Source organism: Chiroxiphia lanceolata, chromosome Z, assembly GCF_009829145.1.
Source record: "Chiroxiphia lanceolata isolate bChiLan1 chromosome Z, bChiLan1.pri, whole genome shotgun sequence".
Lineage (NCBI taxonomy): Eukaryota > Metazoa > Chordata > Aves > Passeriformes > Pipridae > Chiroxiphia > Chiroxiphia lanceolata.
The window spans coordinates 19,873,561-19,893,403 of NC_045671.1; the positions used below are offsets into that span (position 1 = coordinate 19,873,561).

At 41.3% G+C, this 19,843-nt stretch overlaps 1 long non-coding RNA gene across 2 annotated transcripts in view; it reads left to right on the forward strand.

The window, feature by feature from the left end:
* The first annotated feature begins 7,647 nt into the window (after positions 1-7,647).
* The window catches only part of LOC116780883, a 55,688-nt gene continuing 43,492 nt past the window's right edge, over positions 7,648-19,843 (forward strand). For both annotated transcript variants that reach the window (XR_004354692.1, XR_004354693.1), the window contains exon 1: positions 7,648-7,893. This is a non-coding gene — a long non-coding RNA (uncharacterized LOC116780883). The remainder of the gene's footprint in view (positions 7,894-19,843) is intronic.

Consider the following 19,843-nt stretch of genomic DNA (forward strand, 5'->3'; position numbering starts at 1 on the left):
AGTTGTTATGAGTTTCAAAAACTGGAGTTTCTGAACCCTAAATGGCACTGCTCTCTCTCTCTCTGAAATCATAAGCCAGAGAAAGAAAAACAAGAATGAGTAAGAAAGAGAACTCCTAATGTCCGAATGAAAGACAGGAGTTGAGCTTGTAAGGCCCAAACTCATCTTTCTTTGATGTGAAAATTTGGTATCTATCAACACCTGGATGCGCAGAACTTAGCACAGTTCTGGTCAGCTCATCCAAGGAAAACACTGGTGTCCCTGCAATGTTCTCCCCTGTCTCTTCTCTGTCTGGGAGGTGATGCTTTCCTCTGGCAAGTGCTCTAGTTGCTGAGGCTATTTCATGTGCTGATACCTCCCTGAACACCAGTCTACCTCTGTCATTTTCATAGCCCACTCACCCACCATGCCTACTCCTTATGCTTACAGTACAGTTGCCAACAGAATTAGAAAAACACTGGATCCAGAAAATTGTAGGAAGTATTGGCCCAGAAAATAACAGAGAGCCTATTATGAATGCATCACCATCCTGGGTTTGAATCATTCTAGCTTTCTTTCATGCACATTTGTGGTAATACTCTTTTTTTAGTGCAATGATTTATCTGAAATATTTCCTACAGTAGATTTCCTAGTTTAAATATTTTAAAATCAATTAAACTTCTTTGTACTTAAAGAACTGGATCCCTGCAGTATTAAAAACTCCTTGCTCTACTCATTTCACTTTATTTCCTTATTTAGATCATGGATTTGGGACTCTTTTCTGTACTTCCTCCCACTTTCTTTGTTTTAAATCTGACTCAAATTGAGCACTCTGGGAAAGAAAGATGACAATCTGTGTAGTCTCCTTCTAAGTTTATCTAAGAACTTGGTTAGTCAGATCTTGGTCTTTGTCAGGAGTTAGCATTCAGTCATTTTAACTTGTGAAAGGTTCTGGAAGCACATATACAGGGAGTTAGATTTGATCACATTCATTATCCTTTAAGATCACTCACAAAAAGATTTATCAAAAATAGGAAATACATCCACAGACCTTGTGGCATAAGTCCTTAGAGAGTAAGAAGAGGGACAAAAATTGCATGGTTTCAGAAAGGCACAGAGGATTGCAGTGCTGCTGCCAGCACCAAGAAGGACTGAGACTGGCACAACCATTTCATAATGATGGTTCACATTTTGTTAACAATGGTTACAAACATCAGAAACAGTGGTGTTATGATCTTCCTATTCTTCATCCCTGGCAACTGTCATCTGAGGGTTCTAGACAGGGAAATGAATCAGATTCTCCTGTAGTTTGTTTCTGACTTCGCGTGACTGAAGGAAAATCATTTGACTTCTCTGTGATGCAATTTCCTCATCTGTGGAAATAAGAGCATTCCTGTTCTTGCTGAGAGATTCTGCAAACGCAAGTTTTGTGAAAGGCATTGTAAGAAGCAGAATAGAGAGATGCATTGCATGAATGTGAAGATTCATTTTGTACAATGCAAATACCTTACCACTAACCACATTTTTCAGGTCACCAAGTCTATCACCCCAAATCTTTGGTGTCCATAAATTCTTTCCATAGGCTTATGAGAACAGGGCATGCTTATGGAATGATGAGAGGCAAATTCAATCTCAGTTGAATGTCCCAGATCTGTCTTTTTATGTCTTTTGTTTGCTCTTTTCACTTGGGGACTTTGTCTTAGGAAAGGGTAAAGTGTTCAGCTCTTTTGAGTTGTGTACACTGTTTACACAGAAGAACACACTGACCTCCAAACCCCATCTTTTGTCAGCAGAACTGTAAGTACATATGGCTCACACTTCAGAAATGGCTATAGAGTTAAAAGCTGGGGCTGGGTGCTAGGAGGTTATTTTTGTCAGAGGTAATTATACTTGCAGTTGTGCATAGTCATGTAGATAAATTGGAGTTTATGCTTTGTGGCAAAGCACAAAGCTTGTGAGACTAGATTTCAAAAGAATTCTCAATGAATCAGTCACTTTCAGGGGCAATACTGGCAGTTGCTGGATGTGCATATGAGCTGGGAGGATGTCCAACTTTGACATATAAAATAAAGGTAGTCAGTTTGGTGTAAAATAAGCACAGGGCAGATTAGCAGCGTTTACTGTTTTTGTACTGGGTATATTCTGTCTTAACATATTCTCTTGGTTAAAGAGAATAGTTCCTCAAACAAATGAAGGCTTATCAAATTCTGCAAATAATCACCCTAAGGCCTTCTGCGCAGGAAGACACAGATCGAGGATGAGATGCAACTTCGGACACAGTCCTGCCTGTCCTTGTGTGTATTTGGCCCATACAGCAGCAAGTAGGGGATTATTGGCATTGTTTGTTCAGCTCCCTTCCACCACCAGCACTGAATCTTGCATCTATTTCTAGTGTCCATAGTGTTCTAACTGCTGAGCAGCAATGGACAGTTTTAACTATAATTGTTAGGACCTATTGAATACGAAACAGCAAACCTGAAGGGGAAAGCAGCCACAAATGAGTAGATAAAAGTTTTCATGCAGAAAGGAAATGAATAATTGCCCCCTACATAAAAGTAAATCCAGATATAAATCATACCCATAAGCCAAAAGAAGGAAATTGAAAAAAAAAAAAAAAACAAAAAACCAAAAACCAAAATCTTGCTATCCTCTGAAAGTACAGCCAACTCAACACCTCACAGTGCTGCTCTTCACATCATCACCAATGGTTGCCTTGAGAGAGGCACAAATCAGATAAGCTGGTAGAAACTGGGACAGTGGCAATGAAAATAAGAGTTGCAGAGCCACTTCAGTCTTGAGAAGCTGCATTCTTCCCCCATGTGCTACAAGAGCATTACCTTTAATGGCTTACTCAGCTGACTGAAAGTCCTAAAAGATCACTGCTGTTTTTCTATAGGTTATTCTGGCCACCCTAAAGTAGATAGTATGTATTAAATGCTCTCCGGCATATACCCTATAACTGTATATAACATACATACATAGCAACATATATAGCTTCAGATGTGTTCATCTGAAATGTGGAAGCTTCGTGAAAATCCACTGAGAGCTGGGGGTCAGTGTATCAAGACACTGAATATCACCAAACATTTCTCACACACTTCTGCAGAGGAAAACCCACCCAGTTCCATACAACCCTGACAATACTTCATCAGATTTCTCCTCATCCCTTGTCCTTCTTTCATTCTGTTTTTTGTGATTTTGCCTCACATTGGTGCTTTAATGACACTGTCTAATGCCTTAGCTCCCTTGCCTTTGCTGTTTGCCTCCATCACACCGCATTTAGTGCTGTTCTCTGACCACAAGGACATCACAGTCTGACCCTTTCTGCTTATACTTCAGTTCAAGTTTTATTAATTTGAATAGAAGATATTTTGCTTTCCAGTTTATTGATCAGTTATATATGGTTCTTCGTGCGAGATAAAAAGATGTTTAATGAAAGCTGTGCTACCTCCTCCCACACAGAGAAAGACAAAGTCTGTAATTGCACAGGATACTATATGCTTCTGCTATCTCTCAGTGACCACAGAGGTAAATCTAAACAGATATATATATTCATAATGATGAAGCCCATCCATACTGAATGTTATTCAAGCAAACCAGGGTCCATCCATGGGCTACTTTTTCTCACCAGCCTTCCTGGAAGAGGTAGTTTTGATCAATGTGGCCATGCCCTTCTGCTTCATGTGGAAGTGATAGGCAGCTAAAATGGGTCATCCCTTTACCATTAGGATCATGGGAATTTTTCTTCCACAAATGCGTCATTATATAATGGTTTTACTGCAGAGTAATGTATGATTACTATTCTTGAGACACTAAAAAAAAAATCAGATTATACTGCTTTATCCTAAGAAGTTATCAGGTTTTGCTTCAATATGTCGGAAATCCTGAGACACACGTAAACAAAATGTAGATTGTAGCTGACACTAAAAATGGTAAAATAAATGTGCTCATGAGGGCAGTGAGTCACAGGGGATTTATGAGTCAAGCTGTATACAGTTTCTTAGGAAGAAATTACTTCCTCAGTCTCTTAAATGAGAAAGATCCTAGAGAGAAGCAAATCCACCTAGGTGAGGGGAAATAGGCTGTAGGTAGACTTTCTATGGGTCCATAAGGGAAGAATGCTCAGGAGATAACTGCTTTTAGTAGGATCAGGACAGAAGGGATATTGGATGACTTCAGTACCCCTGGAAAAAGCCTAAGGAGAGGTGGCATGTAGGGCTGGAAAGGCAACTGAGCAGGGCAGCAGGACAGAGGTGGGCTCCATATCAAGGCTCTGCTGCCTCCTACACCCACAGGACTGAGATTTTTCTATTAGGATTTGTGCCTGAAACAGGAGTAGGGGTCCATACACTTACAAACAGCTTGTAAGCAATACTGCAGCAATACTTGTAAGCAACACTGTGCCTCAACAGTATGGTGCATACACAAAGGATGTGGAGAGAGAGGGAAAGCTTCTGTGTTACTGTTCCTCATTGCATGAGCCTAAAATTTATGTCCTCAGGCTAGAATTGTGGTTGCTGAGAGCTGCTGGAGAGCTTGTCCTGGCCACAGCTGTAATGCAATCAGAAAATGGTACCTTTATCTGCACTCAAATCCAAAGCTAATGTAATCAGTAGTGTTGCATTCTTAATGTATGGCTGCATTTGACCCTGTACTCTGCTACTGTCCCTTGCTTTTCTAATGTCAATGTGTGCTTGGAGCTGCACAACTGGAAGAATAAATGTAACTCCTAATCTTATGTTCACCAGATTGCTTTGCAGTACTGCAAGGACCTCTACAGAGGCTTCACTGCCTTAGACTGCATGTGAGGAGAGTTAATTTATCCAGGAGTTTTTGCGTGAAGGCTGCAATAAGACCACAGGGCAGCCTCAGTTATCACCCTTGAGTTCTCACGTTTTGTGAGTCAAAAAATCATTCACTTTTTGAGTTGAAAATGTTCATCTCTGCTTTCTGGACATAAATTATTTTAGTGAGCTTTATCCCTTCAATTGCTACTGAGTTATGGCAGAATATAAAAAATGCATTTTTTCTTATGTTCTAAAATAAATTCTTGCAGTACTGTTGTGCTGTTGCTTTTTTTTTTTAGGCTGAACAACATCAAAAAACAGTTGAGTTCTAAGAAATAAAATATGAAAAGGCCCCAGTTCAGCTCAGGATTGATCCTTCTGTCAGTCCTTGCTCAGGAAAATAATTTAGCAAGGACAGCAAGTTGGGTATATGCTCACATCCCCTTCAGGTCAGTGCTAAAGTTACAGTTTAAGTATGAGATGAATTGTTGTGTAGGATAGGGATTGTTCACTGAATTTTGAACTAGCTATATTTCTTGCCTGGAAAATTAAATGTCTAAGAGGAGTTGAGGAAAAACATTACAAAACTAGGTTCTCAGGACACAGAAGAGACAGGCTAAGTCTGCAGAGGCACACTTCAACATGAGGGTCAGATATCCAAGACACTGAAAGCAAGACTTGCCCCAAGTTCTCATTGCAGCTCAGCAAGTCCCAGAGCTGCAGAATCTAGCAGAGGAAGAGGGAACATGGCTCCATTGTGTGGCCCAGCACAGCCCACAAAACATTCCCAGAATTCAGGCAGGCCAGGATGGACAGACAATATTATTAGATGCTGCTTCTCCTTCAGATCCTGCAGTTTTGCTCAACCCATTATGCTGACCAGACTCCACAACAGACCAGAGAGCCAACCATGAGCTGCTCTAACCCTTGAACAGTACATATGTCCCACAACCAGTTCAATTGCATCTGTTCCACACTGCTGAAAAATCACAAAACACTCTAACATACCAAAATTAAAATTGTCTTCATAGTTCAAATCTAGCACTTCTGCTGCTACTGTGCCCCTTATCTCTATTTCCTTATTAATACTTAACACTTTAAAATAACAACATTGAACTAGTGTCTCTGTCTTATTTAATGAAAAAAACAGATCACATTGATATACTATCTAGAAACACCAAAATGTCAGATTTTCTATTTGATTTTTTCATGGAAGAAGACTCTTGATAACTTCTAGATACTCTGCTGGCTGGGTCTGCTTTTCCAGGAAAATAATTTATTCAGACTTGCTTCACTTCTATACAGGGATTTGGAAATATTTTTGTCTATTTTATGTGAATTTCCAAATCATACTTCCTCTCAATCAGTAAAATTCGATTTGCAGAATGGTGCACTTAATTTGGAATCCACAAGCCATTCCTAACAGGCTAAGCATTGGACCTGATGTGAACTCACCAACTAACATGACCTAAGCAAAGGCATCGTTAGGTTGCCTCCCAACTTGGCAGAAGGAGGTCACATTGTGAAGTCTGCAGAGCCCAAAAGCAACATGAGCAAAGCTTTCCTGTAAAACAGAGACACATTAACTCAAGGTTCAGAGTACAGAGCAGCTGTATGAATGGAAACCTCTGATTAGGGATTGCAAAAAAAGAAGTTAATATTTAGCCAGCTTATCTGCTGACAAAACACTGCCAAAGATCTTCCTTAACTTCTGATTTCTAAACACTAGAGAGTATAATTTGGGTATCACAGGGCAATTTTGACTGGATCTTTCTGAGCTATGCAAGACTGTAACAGAAATAGTGTTAAGTATATTTTATTTAGGTTTAGCTTCTCTGGTTTTTGATTCCATTCTTGTCTCCAGTGTTCAATAATGGATATGAGGTATCTGTTCTTTCAACATAGAAAGGAAGCAGGGAGATGAAAATGGTGTAAAGTATTTTCAATTGCTGAAATCTTGTGAGTGTGAGATTTAAAAATGGCAGTTAAATAGTTCTGAGCAAACAAAAATCTGCTGAAGACTGAGTTAGTAGATGAGAGCATGTACTGCTGCAGTCAGCCCAGCAGCCCTGCATACAAACAGAGCTCCCTTTTGTGTTTGAAATGCATCGCTGCTAGGGGATGTGCAGCACCCTCATGTTGAATTCTGATACTCCCTCATTGATCTTGAAGACAGTGGAGGAGCTGGAAGACGCTGGAACATGCTGTTTTACACCTACCCTGCAGTGCAAGTGACACAGTATGCTATTTATCTGTGCTATGCACACTTTTTGTCCCTGCTGGGATCTGCCAGGACAGCATGTCTGGCAAAGGGACCCCATTGCCTTGTCTTTGCCATCACTCCTCTTTGAACTTCTTCCAGGGATTTCTTTACATGAAGGACTGATCTGTGCCAGAGCTAGGCATGCAAGGCTAAGTGCTTTCCCATGCTGCCTGCTAAGCCACAGCACTAAGCCAAGGTATCAGAAACATTGCACAAAGTCGTTTTGTGTTAAGCAGATTTTTTATTGAATCTCCAGTTACTGTATTTTTTTATTTTGTTGTCGTCCCTTTTGCCCATCTCATGTTGCAGTTTCAGTCTTCTAGGACTTCTTGCAGAAATAGAGTTGGCTCAAAAACTTAACTGTGTCGATTTTGCCCTATCATACAGGGCTAAACAAGAAAGCAGATTCATTCTTCTAATTTGCAGGCATGGAAAATAAATAAATAAATGCTATTTACCTGAAGTAAAAGTGGATTGACTCATCTATGCATTTGCCAAAAGTTGCATCAGTGTGAGATTTCACAGAACAAACATCAATGAATAAAGTCCTTATTTGTTCTGCTATTCCAGGTGTCACTGACAAAACTTTCTAGGGCATTGTCCATCCCTGATAGCTGTCAACTCAGGTGCCCAGAAGACTTTTTAGGATGACGGTTATTTTCTCTGGGATATTTCTTGAGTGGGGTTCATGGTGAAAAGGTACCTGGGGCTTCAGGTTGCTCAGGACATCCCTGAGTACCAGCCCTGCTCAGTTGTTCCCAACAGCATCCACAGGAATGGACTTTTGGTTCTGTTTCTACTTGCTGGTTGATCTTTGTATACTCAAGTGATGGCTGAGGAAGAATCAGAAGGCAACTTGTGGAGGTACAGCTGGTTTTGCCATTTTTGAAGTTGTCCATGGACAACCTGACAGGTTGCCTATGTGCTGTTCTGACTATGAATACTGTCTGTTTAGCCAGTGCCCTCCTACTGCTTCCCAGTGCTCTTTCATCTGTCCAAGCCCTCCTCTTTCTGCGCTGCTGCAGTTCCCGAAAGGGGAAAGTGCCTTTGCTCTGCGCTTGCTCACTGCTTGGCACTGTGGTTCCCAGTGTGCAACAAAAGACTGCCAGGTCCTACAATAATAATATTAGCTGACTCTTACTGCTGCCATTGCTGGGGCAAGAGAAGTTGCAGCCTAGGAGTCTTGACTGCTGTATTCTGTCATTAACAGAGACATAATGAGAGCAAAGAAATAAGGTACATGGATTTGATACTCTTATCTGGCCCAAGAACCAGAGTGTCACGGGCCTTGACCAGGGTTTGTAGATGTCACAGCAGTACAAAGACATGGCAGAGGTAGCAATGCACGAAAGCATTCTTGAAGAGGAAGACAACTTTCTTTGAGGAAAAAGGGGGGATTCCCTTACAATCTGCCTCAGATGCAAATGAGCAATGAAAAAGAAGGCAACATATTAAGGGAATGTCATTCAATCACAACTAAATGATACACCCTCCCACTTGGATGGTATGACATTCCTCACTGATGTTAAATATTTGTATACTTTCAGGTGTATATACCATCCAGCATTAGCAGTACGAGCAAAGAGAGCGTATGTCAGGAGCTGTTATGCTTAATACACATCTTTTGAATAAAACTACTCTGTGTCTTTGAAGGGACACTGCATCTTGCTTTAATAGAGTAGGTATAAGCCCACTACAGACATGACAGTACTAACTACTTTGGTGATGAAAACAAGAAGTAATGGGTTTATCCCTTTTTTCTATGAAGAGATAGAGCATTAAGGAATTCAACAAAGTTAATTTAAATTCAAGAAAATCAGCTGGAAAAAGTAATCAAAGGAAGTCAATAAAGGAGATAAATAGAGGAAAGGCATACCAGACTCCAGAAAAATCCAAAAGGTGCCCTGAGAAGTTTATGGCAGTACAGATCCCTTCATAACATAGCCATAGTCTGAAAAAAACCAACAGTATTTCAGCCATTTCCACTGCCATCTTGGTGAAGGCTCTTCCTGTAAGTGTTTGTAGGGAAACACTGGGCACAAACACATTTGAAGATAAATCCAGGATCTGTGCTTGAGTCTCTGATAACGAGGTTTGACCTTCAAAAATGCTAAACCTCATTTAGACCTGCTAGAGTAATCAGCATTGGAAAATGAGGTCAGTTCCCTCTACAATCGGTTGTGTCATAGGGTGCAAAAGCTAAGCTACTACTTCTCTCTCACAAAGGTATGTTCTGGAGTTTCATTGCATTTTACCTGGAAGAAAGGCAGACATCAAAACAGAGTTTTATCCAAAATTAATGTTTATAACAATATACCCAGTGGAAGGCTCTCCTGCCCTGAAATGTATGGAAAAGATTCTTTACATTTGAAGCATCCCGTTTAAGTGGTTTTTAAGTAAAAAATTTAACCATTTGCTGTATCATGCTGCTTAGGTACTATAGTAGCAGTTAGAGGGAAAGTGTTGAGTACCCCTATACCACCTTAGCAATAATGTTTTTAGGGAGGTGGTGAGAGGGCACAGTCAGAGATGTGGGTGTTTACTGCCAAGAGGGTGCCTTTTGGAGGGCAGTGGGAAGGGGATAGCAGATCATAGATGACATATGACTTCCTTCCAGAAATAAAAAAAAAAGGTAAAATAACAGTGAAGGACCTTTGAAAAACATAATGCAGAAGGCAGGAGAGGAAGAGGATTTGACTTGGCTTCTGGTATTTCAACTCTCTGCCTTGATATGAGATAGAGAAAAATTGTAAAGGACTAAAAATTCCCACAAGTTGAGAAAAAAATTGTGCCCCGGTATAGTTATTAATATCTCATAAACTCAATTCAATGCCCCATGTCTGCAACGGCAGCCAGTTCTTGCCACAGCCCAAAGGAGAAAGGAATAGGGACACAACACTGCACAGAGGGTTCTGACATGGTAGAAGGTCAGGGTGCAATGCCCACTTTATTGAAGGAGAACAAGGACTTATATAGGGTTAGGGTAAGGGGAGGTCTAGTAACTGAGGTGGAGCATGAGATTGACATCTCAGGAGAATATGGGATTGGGGAATGAGGGAAAGGTGGGAGGAACTTGGGAATATCTAGGGGAAGGGGACCAATGGGAGCTCACTCCGCACTGAGGCACCCGTCAGCTAATGAGTGTGGGATGAACGGGAAAGCAGGAGAGGACAAGGTGGTAAACAACTTTTGATGGGAAAATGTGAGGGCAAGTCCAGACAAGACCTGAACAATACAAACCAAAGGCATTAACACAGGAATATATGTGGGGGTACATTGAACATGATACAAAACTGGGAAATAACATGAAAGTCCGTAAATTATTAGCTCCTTCAGGCTCTGTATAAGTCTCTCCAGGCTTTGAATCTCTCCCAATCACTTTGATGTTCCTCGTCAAGTTCTGGCTTTTTAACTTTTTAACGCTTCATGCCGGGCCCATCTTCCCTCTGGTCCAAACTCTATTCTAAAACCTACCTGTGGAGAAGAGGCACAGGTGGTGGCAGATGAGGTAGTATGGGGAAGAGCACACCCTGCCGACCAGCCTTGCTCAGCCCACACCCACTCTGGCTATCACTAGAGTTATTAGAGCTTCCTATGGGTAGACTTAGGAATGAGCTTTGTATGCCTACAGATAATAAATGGTGGTCAGTACAAACAGATACTTCCACATTAGATAATGTTCAGGCAATCTCAGAAAAATGCAGTCTGAGACTTATGTCCAGGAGCACTGAAGAAATTAATGAGAAAAATGTTAATGTCATTTAATTATACATCCTGTTGAATGTAAATTTCTGTTCAGTATATAAAGATTTAAAACTATCTTTAGTGGGTACAGGATCTAAATTAGAAGTGATGGTGCTGATATAATGATGTGATAAAATGAAAAATCTAAAATATTTTATTTTTCTTGTCTTCAACAAGGACTTTCCTATATATTAATGTAGCTGCAGACCATGAGCCTTGTGCCACTTTAAGGACTTTCTTTACTGAAAAGGCTGGTTTATAACTCTCCACACAGAGAAATCAAGCAAAACCTTAAGGAAGCTGACAGTGCTTAGCGTACAAGCATAAAACAAGAGAGTGACAAAGCAGTAACTACTGAAGGTTAACAGGGGCTTAAGGGGACGCTGGACAAGTACCCAGGGAAAAACAAATAGTCAGAGGCCCATCTAAGGTAGGATGTCCCCCAGGCTGCAATAGTTCAGGCTGAGAGAGTGCTTAGGGCAATATCATATGGCCTGACTCTCCTTCATAGGCACTGCTCCCATTGATACTTTTTTTTTAGCCTATCCTTAGCAAAAATAATTGTTTCCTCTCCTAATTTTCCCCCAAAAAGAACAGAAAAACAGAGGATTAAAGGAAACAAATTTCACAGAAGACAGCGGAGATTTCTATCACGATTTTCATCAATGTTCCCCTAGCTATTGAATCTGTACTGCCAGAACATCATCTGCTATGATTCAACTTCCTAGAAATCTTGCTTATACATTTTTCTGGTAACACTGGAAGTTGTCCTTAATTTTTACCCCAAAAGTCATTCTTTTCCATTTCTATCAATCTACTGACATCCCAAATATGGTGAAGTAGCTTCAATGTCATTTATTAATATCCATTGTTGGCACTGGCTGCCAACATGTTTTGCTGTTTTCAACTCAGTTTATATGTGTCCTTTTGAGGATCTTTGATGTTGAGCTCTTTTTAGTGCTTTGTTTGAAGCATTAAGGGTCTCTGGCAAACAGCTTACCTGATTTCTAAGGAAGTATCATGCTACTCATCCAACGGTTGGCTTCTGTGACAATACAATCTGCTTTTCCACTCTCTTTGTGGCTCCCATTGTTAGTTGTTTTATTTGTGTAATGGAATTGATTTTCTAGGAGTCAGCTCCTATAATAACCAAACTGTTTTATCTATGATCACACGTGAGAGGTCTGGAAGGCATTCTTGTCCATAAAAATCCCCCAAAACACAACAGTCATTTACTAACCTTCTGACTGCCTTGATGGAACAGATTTAATTCCTTCTGCTATACGTTCAGTTTACCACTTGTCTACGAGAAGAATATTTCTTTTGGATTTGAGTTTGCTAGGGTAATATATTTTAATAAAAGTGGAGATTTTTTTTCTCTTTTTCCTCTACCTGAGATCCCAGTCTTCCTCTTTCTGTATGCTCTGCTTTTGAGAAGAAACTGTGGGAGCTGGACCTGTTTAGTCTAGAGAAGAGAAAACTGAGAGGGGATCTCATTAATGCATATAAATATCTCAAGGGCAGGTACCAAGAGGATGGTACCAGACCCTTTTCAGTGGTGCCCAGCAACAGGACAAGGGAGCAATGGCCACAAACTAAAGCATAAGAAGTTCCATTCAATATGAGGAAGAACTTCTTTACATTGAGGGTGGCAGAGCACTGGAACAGGCTGCCCAGGGAGGTTGTGGAGTCTCTGTCTCTGGAGACATTCAGAACCCATCTAGACATGTTCCTGGGTAACCTGCTCTAGGTGACCCTGCCTTGGCAGGGGGGCTGGACTATATGGTCTCCAGAGAACCTTTCCAACCCTAACTATTCTGTGGTTCTAGTTTACCCATAGTTTTGACCCTTTTCTTGCATCTGCTAGCACACCAAGTTCTACAGACATCTTCTGCTCATTTTTGTGTTTTGTGGTTTGTAGTTTCTTTTGTGCTGCACTGAGCTCTTGTGTGTGCAAGTCTTCACTCCTCGGACCCCTGCTTGTTTCTGTGGTTGTTTTCCTTTGTTTTCCTTTTTTGTACACTTCTCCTCGTAGCGTTCAGAGCATTCTCTCCGCAGTTTGTATCCACTGTATTGGGGCATGCTTTCCCTGTTTACATACGCTACAATGCCATTATGTTTTCTGGCAGAAGCCTCTTTGCCTATCATGTCTTTACTCTGTCTTAATAGAAGATTGTTCACTAGACTTGCCCAAGTCTTTGTGGAGTTATATGGCTACTTGGGTCATTTTTCTTTGACCGTTCTGGTCATGAATCTAGATTCAACTTTTATAGTTGCTCTTTGCTTAAGTCAGTCTTTTTTCCTGCATTATGATTTGTTTTGTCTTTTGTTCTCTTCCTTGGTGAGTACTCACACTCAAAAGACTGATTATTGGTTTATGTCTTTGAAGAGTCGGTTGTCTTTTTTGAGGATTTTTAAGATCTTGGATGGAGCCTCCTAATCTGTCATTGCTGGATGCCACTGATGCAGGTGATGGCCTGCATGATGACCATGCTAATACTATAGCTAGTTCTGAATTTCACTTTTTTTTTTTTTTTTTGAGCTAGCCTCTTGCAATCTTCTAGTTGTTCCATCCCTTTTAAAGAGCATCTGCTTGGAAACAGGATATTGGTCACAACCACAAGAGTGTATTCCTTGTTTGAGGAAGATTACTTTCAATGTTGGGAATGCTTTGGAGCATTTTTCCTGTCCCTGATTTATGTACTCTATTGGGAAGCCTTCTATCATTGTCAGCGGTACTTTCCCAAAAAATGGATATAGCTAAGTAAAGACCACAGACCTCCTTCTCCTTCACCTGAGGGACTGAGTGCCAAATTGCTATAGCTTTATAAAGGGGTGGATAATGACTGCAACATCTTCTCTTAGGACAAAATTTATAGGGAAAATTACAGGTGTTGTTGCAAACACTACAATATGATCCAACCTGCTCAAAACTGGGTTCTTTTATACTGTCAATATTTAACAATGCCTCACAAGAAAACAGTTTTGCCTCTTTGCTACAGTATTGTCCATGTACAAGCTGTCTCCATGGTCTGTATTACAAATACTGGAGACAACATGCCACAACAGATTTATCTATAGTGTTCTGTTAGAAGTAATATGCATTATGCTTAAAAATATGCTAAAAATAATAAAAAAGCCAGTATAAAGTGCATCTGGCTGGCAAAAGCCAGTGAACCTTCTGTAAGAAATGGTTCCCATTTTGAAAATTGTTCATTCCCAGTGCAAAAATATGTTTTACAGAAATTCTTTTCCAAATATCTGTGATAAAACATGTTGCGATTAGAGTGATGTAGTCATATTCACATATGATGTAGTCATATTCCACGCAGGGAATTCCTCCTCCCTTTCATCTGGGTAGCAAAATGTTAAGGTTGCCATGCTGCTACGCATATGTGATGTGACATTCCTAAACTGCAGGTTTTAAGTAACTGTTTAAAAACATGCAATTCCTCCTGCTTTGGCCCTGAACCCAGGGTGCTGCTGGTCCACTAAAGCAGCAGGTTCGGGGATGTGAAGAAATAAGACAGGTTTTATGGAATGAACAACTCAACAGAGCCTCTCAAAGAAACACTTTGCTCTTTTACCTGTCTGAAACCTCCAAATACTGGGAGTCTCTCATGTGCTCTGCCCACGACTTTTCTGATAGCACACATTTTCTTCTTGATCTGTTGCCTAAAAGACTGAGGAGAAAAAAGACTCCAGGCCAATTTATTATAGAGATATGATAAGAAGAGCAGAAGCTTTAATGAGTGCTTGGCCCACAGGAATACAAACCACAGTGTGCACGTTTGGACACAGGTTCTACGATTTTATAATGATGTCCATCCAACCTCCTTTGACCAACCCCCAGTTCTGTCCCATTACGGCCCCCAGCACACCCCCTCAGGAATTGAATCTGGGGGAGTTTGGGACCCCTCTTTCATCATCTTCCTCCTCCTCGGAGCACACTGAGTCCTTAGAGGCCCTCCAAAGTTCTGGACTAGAAGGTCACTTTTGCCCATGTTTACATCTCCTGGTGCAGATGTTAGGGTGTTTTCTGCAATACCACCTTGAAAAGAAGACTAAACAACTAACAGAATTTTGAGGGATTGATATGGGACAGAGTTTGGTATGTGCAACTGTTATGCTACTGCTGCTACTTTTACTGGAAAATACTGGTAAGAGACATAATACAGTGAGACAGTAAAAGAATGCATGTTAACCATGCTGGTAGAAACCTCAGCGTGGAAATGATACCTGAGTTATGTGCTGCTGTAGTTACTTCTACCGGAAATAACGATACATTAAAATCTACATCCACTACATATCTACTTCTAAAATCTATAAAAAGTTAAAAATAAAAAAAAAAAATCAAAACCTCCGAGGCATCAGTCTGAACTTCTTGGCTTCTGACAGCAGCCCTAGCCTTTCAGACAAACCCGACTGTAATCTGGTGTAACCATGCTGGTTTCTAGTGAACCAACTCCCTTGGGCAGGCTTCCTACACAGCACCAGAGGCTGGTGAGCAAATAAGAATGTTTGTGGGAGACTGCAGTGTACAGCTACCCACTACAACAGAGAGGTTTCCTGTGTTGGCTAGTGCTTGGTTTAAGTTAATGTTATTTTCATTATTTGTGTCATGACACTGTCGGCATGGCTGCTCGTGAAGTAGAAGGTAGAACAGCTTCCCACCAACCTCCATCATCCTTGTCAGAGAAAGAGGTACATGATGGAAGAAACCTTACTTAGCCTCCTAACACTGTTTAGTTTGTGTTGGAGACTCTTGACATTCACCCTATGCTCAACATGAGGGAAAAGCACATTGATATTCAGGACATTCCTGTGCCTGTAAAATATTTCATATAGTCTATAGCCCAGACTGCAAACATGGGGCAAATTTTAATAATATCTCTACTGCTTTTAGATACTGATCCCTCAAACTACCTTGTGAAGAAAATAACAATTACTGTAAAGAATATTGGAAATTACAGTTAAGCCTCAGGAGCTGTTGCTGGAGGCTGGGAGACAGGCTTATCTTCTGACTCATAACCCAAACAAGCTCCTCTGTGTGCATTCTGCATGGGAATAGGTGAGAATGCTCTGGAGGAACAGAGTCAGTAAGGGCAGTACTGAAAGTAGATAAGGTCAGACCAGTTCTGGTAATAATGGCTAATTAGTAAATCATCAATGGAGTTTTTCAATAACATAGGCTCCATCGCATCAGAAAAAGGAAAGAGAGAGTGTACCAAGCACCTGAGCAGCTGGAAAAACCCTGAAGGGATGAAGTCAGCACACTGAAGAACTACCTTACTTAGCCATTGAAGGCCTGCCTATGAGACCAATCTAAGAAACTTACAGTTTTATTCAAACAGCTTTTTTTTCACTGCTGGAGACCAAAAAGACTGCACAGAAAAGGAGAAGCCTCACGGAAAGGCCACAGCTGGTCTTAGACTAGGGTTTAGATGGAAAGCTAATGTTCCAGAAAAAGCTATAGCTTCACTTTAAAAAGATTTTCAAGACAGAAGTGAAAGGTCATTTAAGTGTTTGGAAATGAAAGTATACCATATTATGTTGAACTGAAGAGGAGGAATATTAATGTCATTGTCTGGACAAAGATGAAGTTCATATCAGATTTGGGAACAAACATTTTTGAGACTAAAAATGTAGCACTATAGGAGTATTTCCAACAAAAGTGAAAGTGAACAAAGGAATAATCAACAAGTGTATATCATTCATGTTTGCCTTTTTGCATGTCAACAAATCCGACTTTTCACAGTGAGAAAGAGTAGGACTGAAAATAACAACATTTCTTTTGCTTTAGAATGTAATGGAATTTTTATGAAGGCCTTGAATGTAAGTCCTCCCTGTAGGAGCTGAGATGTAGCTTCTTAGACCTGTGGCTGTAAAGCAAGAATAAAAGACAATATTTAGTCATCTGTTAAGTGGTTATTTTTCAGCACCCATGGGATAGAGACCACAGTGAGGAGAGGCTGATTGCCTTGTGACACTGACTGCTGAGAGCACTTCAGCACTGCAGACATGAGGGTGGTGCACAGCACCATGATGAGACTCTGTACCATAATATTTCTAGCCCAGAGACAAGGGTGACTCTTCTTACCCTTCACGTCATTGCCAATGGCATGATAGTTACAGGTTCTGCTTCTGGATCAGGATCCCCATGACCCAGCAAAGCTCTGTTCTGATGGATAGCAAAAGACTGTCCCTTCTCCTCAGAATTTCCATTTCTTTTTCATTAGAAATGCAAGCTAGAAAATCCTGAAGTTTAGGGAGGCCAGAATGAGTGAAGAGGTGAGAATGAAATGGTGACATTATGTAGGGCAAAACCAGCTCAGTATGAACAGGTGGGAGTGATGGGATTTGAAGACATCCTTTTTCACAGATCTGTCATTGTAGGGGTTGTTTTGCTTTAATTAACACCTAGGTAACATCACTTATTAATTAACAGATGAAATAAGGAAGCATTTGTTAAAAAAAGAGTTTTCATGCATTTCCACTCAAACTGCTAAAAGCTCCTGAGACTCCCTCTTCTACTCCAGCAAACCCAGAAGACCAGAATGTAACTTCCAGTACATTTAGTGCAGACCTTTTTTCTGGCTGCCTCCTGGTTCTCCTCCTCCTCTACCTACCTATAATGATGCTACAAAACATGGCCTCTCCCCCAAAAGTGATAGAGCACCTCAGGTCAATCTAAATCAAACAGATTTTATTTACAGCAGTCTTGGTGTGCATTTTTTGTTATAAAATGGGAAATGGTCAAACCCATATTTAACAGAGAAACATGAATTTGGAGGGATTATTTGACAGTATTGATTTGATGTTGATCGATAGCAGAGTTGGCAGGAAGGAGTTTTTTTGATTAAAGATTTTCAGGGAAAAATTGAGGATTTATTGACTTGTGAACATTGTCCCAATCTTAGCAGTTTACACTGTTCTTTCAAACAATTAGTGTGAAGGAAAATTGTCATTCCCATATTGCAAAGCAGCAAGCCAAGATCTTGATGAGAGAGGCTTTCTTTCAGACCATCAGGGATGAGGATATTTGCCTGGGTAGCAGTTGACCCAGCCAGCTACAGGGTCTTGCCTTTGATGTGTGGTCCACCCTGGATCCACAGGCTTTCCAGTTGTAAGCACCTCCTGTCCTTGGGCCCTTCTGAGGAGGTGCTCAGCAGCAGGTGAAAGAAGGTGATGTGGTGACCACTCTCTCTTCCTTCTTTCCACACATTCTTTGTATTCAGTAAGCTCAGAGTATGTGTGTGACAAAGAGCTGCAAAGTGAACTGAGTAGGAGGATGCAAATTTTGTGAATTCCAGTAAGATTTAGTCATGACTTTCTCCCTGGACAACACTATCATTTGCTTGTCTACCTGCCAGCAAAAATATGTTCAAATTTATTGGAAAATCAGGGCAGAAGAACATACCCTGTCAAATGTCAAGCCAGGAGCAATAGCAGTACCTGACAGTTGAGTTCTGATGATTACAGAGACATTTAGGCTACATCTATGCAGCCTTTATGATCCGTGAAGGGAACCTCCCATCAGCTGGTGAGGAATGACTCATGCTAACACTCTCCCTGGAGCAGAGAGACTGCAGTAAAACTCAGAACAAACCTTGTCAGGGTCGCAGTCGCAGAGCCCTTCATATTCATTCACCAATGTGCCCGTGAGCTTCACTCCTCATCTGTGCTGCACTCTGTGCAGGGCCACAACAGAGCACACCAAAACGAGGCAGCACACCTTCATCCTTGCTCCCTGGCAAAGCTAATGTTTGACCATTTCCTGCCTCACTTGCATCCACAACTTCTTGGAACATGATGGCAGAGCCCTTTCACTGGGATGGCCTCAGACTGAGATGGCTCAACTGAGATGGGACAGGCCTGGATGAGGAGTACCACCACATTGGGCATAGCTCTGGCTTCCACATCTGCAAACCTCACCTGCTTTTAGCTATCCCTAACACAGCCACACTTGCTAAAAACCCCTCAGTTTTGATTGCAACCTCTGGTTGTCTTTCCCCTGTATAGGGAAGGTTTGGGGTTGTGTACACCAGTGTCTGTTACTGTTGGGACTAACCATGTGAGATTGCCAACCTAGGATGCAAAATTTAGTAGGATGGAAGGCCACCTCTAAGGTGCCTGGCTGGGAACTGGGAGTCCAATTGGAGCAACACGTTTAAAAGTCACTCCCATAGAACAGGCATCACACTTAATGGAACCTTAATGGATATAAGACTTAACGGATATAAAGATTGAAAAAATACATTGTGGTCACACAGGTGATAGATGTTTATGATGCTACTCTGACACAGTCAGGGTTTTTGGGGAGGGGCTGCTGATAAGCTCCATGTCCATGCTGCAGTCACTGGGCCATAGCAGGAGAGTGCTAAATGGTTTATACAAGCTCAGTCACAGGGACCATTCAGGAAAACTGCTTCTCAGATGGGAGGCAAGTGCCTATTGTCACCTATACATGTGTAGCTGCCCTAGCAACAAATAACCCCCACGCCTGGCTCACCCAGCATCAGTTCATTTGCACCCAGAGATTTGATCACTCTCTGTAACACCATCTCATCAGAGTCATGAGGGATAAGGATCCAGGGTGAGGTAGCCATTCCTCTAGTTCCTCATCTTTAGTGCTGAGGACATGGAGGTGGCAACTGGGCTTCCTGATCTATTGGGCTCAAGACAGAGCCCAAGGCCCAGACAGGAGGGACATTGAACACAGTTCTGGAAAGGTGGGACAGTGAAGACCTCCTCACCACAGACTCAGTACTGCTTGCACATTTATGTAAAGATGTACCAAACCTTTTAGTGGCATCTCTGGCCTTGGAAAATGCTTCATTAAACTTCTGGAATACAAGTTAGTTGTCGCAGCTCAGCACATTAGTCGTACTTTGTTGTGCCAAGCTGGCTGTACCATCTTGTGGGAGCTGCCTGGTCCATAGAGTCTTGAGGGCATCTGGGATGCCTTTGATCTCTTCAGCCCAAGCTTGGCCCTCTGTGCCCCTGCAACATGCTAGCTGTTGTTAGGGTACCAGTTTAAGATAAGACAGATGCATTTAAAAGAAAGAGC